The following is a 4,194-nucleotide window of genomic DNA, read 5'->3' as shown; positions in this document are numbered from 1 at the left end:
TAATTAGTGCATTAGAATTTTCAGAACTGCTTAGGTAAAAAAAAAATTAGGAAGCACATATACATTTAACAAAAATAATTTGTATTTTGTAGTATATGAATCAGTTTATACATATACAAAATAGGCAATTTTCTAAGAAAACATGCACTCAAATATTTAGTGATTATCTCTGAATTATTGACTTACAGTTGATTTAATTTTAGTTTTTCTCTTTGCTTACATTGTAAAATACATGACGGGAGGGCAAGGGACTATACAAGTCCCTGAATTCTGTCAGGAAACAGCTTTAAAAAACAGTGGCAACAAGTTGGGTCTTGATTTTCTGGGGTACGCTTAAGCAGCTTATTTTCCTATCAGATAGAAAAAAAATATGTCTATTATGTAGTCAAGAAGGCAGATGAAGTGCTGAGCCTCAAAAACACATAAGAGACCTCTATTCATATTATGCTAAAATCTTCCTCTTCTTTGACTTCCAAAATTTTGGCATAGCTATATCCAAATACATATTCCTGACAACTTATTTTTGCTGTTGTCAGTAGTGGTGGTGCATGTTCATTATATTGGTATGGAAGGTGAGGGGGAGAAAGGGTCAAAGAAATAATTGCAAGATTAAATCAGAAAATCAAAGCTTGACACATACTAGTCACTCATCTCTAATTTGACATTAAATTTAAAATATTTTATAATTAATGTGTGGCATTGGTGGTAATCCCAAATAAATATTGCTGAGATTTTAGAAGGTAAGAAGTTTCAATTCTGGCAACAGCCTCCTCATCACCTCAACTCTGATTCACAGTTGTAATTACACACTTTTAAGATGGTCTTTCCACCAAATATATTTGAAAGGTGATTGGTTAGAAACAAAATCTTGCTGTCATCCCTGTGGCAGTATTTCATTTGGCTACCTAAACTTTTATACCTTGTCTGGAAAGCTAAGAGACAGTACTGGAACAGGATAGTGAAAGACAAATTTGGTTCCAGACAGACTCAACAGTCAGAAGGAATTTATGGAAGACAAAAATTCACATAAATTAATATTTATTTTCTCTTAGGACTTTAGAGTTTTATTTAATCTTTGAGATAAAAAAACTTCAATCCAAGGATATTGGTGATAAATGAAGCAATTAGTGTACCTTGCACTTTTATGACAAATTATTTCAACACAAATTTACAACCATTTGATGGTAAAAAAGGCAAACATAATTGTTAACATATTTCATTACTACGGTAATGAAATGAAGCTTCCCAATAATGAAACTTCCCAATAATGAAGAGCTTATTATGAACAGAAGAACAGCCAAAGATATTTCATTTGAAGCTATAAATATGTACATTTGAATCTCTTGTCCCAGAGTTTCCAGAAAGATTAATTTCATTGATTTCATAACCACTTTCAGGTGTTTTATTTTCAATTTTCGATTAGGATAATATTTATACTATATTTCTATTTTAAGGAAACAGAAGAAGATAAATTCATCATCTGCAGATTTAAGGTTCCTGTTATCTGATAAATGCTCATTAATGTTGGCATTTGTTCATCATAGCTACATTGAAATATTTCTTAATTGTAAAATGGTGTGAGAAGGCAGAACACTTGACATCCTTGTATCATCCCAACTCCTTACCAAAATAATATAAAACTACATTGATATATGTATTCTTCCCATATTTTTAAGGAATAATATTTGCTTTGGATATTCAATCCATTTGACAAATGACATAAAACTTCCATTTTTGTTTCAATTGTCATGGCTATAAACAGTTTCCTGTGAATAAAGCAGCTAAAATCACGCAGCATTAAAAACATATATATGGCTATTTTATGAGTTTAAATACACTTCTTTCTTGTGCACAAACCATATTAATCAAATGAGTAAGCATAGGTATTCATTGGAAAGTAAATATGCAAAGCACTTTGGATGGATGTTACAGTAAAGGCCAAAATGGAAATTTCGAAGATTTGTAGCAGGTTTGAAATCAGAAAAGATATGGGTAAGACTCAGTTAGGGAAAACAAGAGAGCAGAAAATTATTATATAAGGTCAGAAAATTACATGTAAAACCAGAGTTATTCATCAGACTGTCCCATAGGAGCAAGTATTTATTCACTCTAATGTCTAAGATGACTGCTCCTACATGTCTCTTAAAAGGGATTTAGTAATTCCTACTGAAATGAAATGCCTTTTCTTTACTATGAATAGAAACTGACAGTGTCAATTGAGTTTATTGATAATTCATTTAACATATATTTATGTGGTGACTAACACACACACAGTGTCAAGTTCATCTCCGGAGGAAACTGTCACATAAAAGCACCCATGTCACAAACACTTATAGGACAGTTAGTGGACAAGATGATGCCACATCCTGAAAGGGGTTCTTAATCTATTTCATAATTCAACACCTCCTGTCAACTGTGGATATACCTACACTCTTTGTTTCCCAAATGCAACTTATCATAACACTTGCAGTAACATGTTTATTTTAGTACAGTATTTATATCAAGTTATGGGAGATGACTTTTTATGAACAATACAGAATAATGCTAAAGTGAGTTAAAATAGAGCATTTTCTCTAAGAAAATAAGAATGGAGTTAGGGGCACCAAAATCGAACTAGTTCTATAGAATGTATCATGAGATTCTAAAAAAAGTCTTTATAGCTGTATATAGATACCAGGAAAGGAACAGGAATAAAACTGCAGTTTGAAAGCATACATACAACTGACTTTTCTCTTTTCTTTAAGTCTTATAATAATGACAGTGAATGTTGAGATCATTCTGCATCTTATGGTCTCAATCATTACTGCACTAACACCAGTTAAACAATCAGAATTTTTTAAACAAACACAAACTCATTCATACTTGGAAATATTTCTAAGCAAAGAGAACATCCTTTGTGCATTATTATCAAAAGCAAAGGCTAGGAATAAATGTGAATCATAATAGCTAGATGCTTACTTTTCCAATTTTTCCAGTTTCTATAACTAGAGGTTTATCACTGCATTAATTGCATCATTTTCTTTTCTCATCGGACAGTGTGAGAAACATGGGAAGTTATTAGTGATAATGCAAATCCCATTTTTACTACTAAGAGTGCTCCTAGATAAAATACACTGTGATTTTCTTCGTAGCCTTTGGTAACTTAGGAAACATTCTTATGTTCTTAGCCTAGCCATCCTTAGAGACAGATATCCCCAAAATGCATGGTGAATGAAGTCACATGCTGTGTCTTTGTGCAAAAATTATACTGAGTACTGCCCTCTCAAATTCTGATTTAGTGGATTTGAGAGAAGCCTGATAATCAATATTCTCAACAAGTGCATCTAAATATTTAGAATGTTTTTAGACCACAGATTAGCCTTGGAAACAACCTTACCTAGATAGGTGGAGTTTATGTTTGCCTACTTGGCTGATTTGATAATGAACTATTCACTCCATTCTGGAGATGTGGATGATTGCCAAATCACCTGCCCGCCCCCTATAACTTACACCAATACAATTAGAAGCTACTTTTGCCAATTTTCACACATCAAGAAATAGAATGCAGCGTTGATTATTGATAAAATGTAGTATATACAGGTCACCAGGAACACACCTTTAGTCAACAAAGTTAGGTTTGCTATCTTGTTGCATCAAAGAAGAGCATGACCCATGGGGAAGCATGGACTGTCTCGATAAGAGGAAGCTGGCATAGGCTTGCATCATGGTTTTAACTCATGCTGGATATTTTTAAGGAAGGCTTAAGAAAGCAGAGCTTATTTTTCAGATGGCTGATGTCAGGAAACAGGGGCAATTTAATTAATGAGTATCAAGATTTTTAGCTAGATGGGAGGAATGAAGTGGAATTAAAATTGTCCTTTTAATGAAGTATGAGCCAAGAGAGAGGACTGTCAGAGAAATTATTAGAAATACAGGTTATTAAGCAATACCACTGACCTAAAAATTATTCCAGTTTGGGTCAGCAATCTGTTGAAACTCCTCCAGGAAATGCCTTACCACTCTACATAGATTTCAACATGGATTACAATGATGAAAGACAGATGCTGGACATTATGTATTCTGCCATAACCCACTGAATGGACTGGGAGAGAATGTAATCTACAATGTAAACTATTATCCATGCGGTGCAGCAGTGCTTCAAAGTGTGTTCACCTAGTGCAATCAATGTGCGACTAAGATGAAAGAGGTTGATGA

The sequence above is a fragment of the Dasypus novemcinctus genome, chromosome 30 (assembly GCF_030445035.2).
Source record: "Dasypus novemcinctus isolate mDasNov1 chromosome 30, mDasNov1.1.hap2, whole genome shotgun sequence".
NCBI lineage: Eukaryota > Metazoa > Chordata > Mammalia > Cingulata > Dasypodidae > Dasypus > Dasypus novemcinctus.
The sequence above is the reverse complement of the archived record's forward strand: the minus strand, read 5'-3'. Positions refer to the sequence as shown.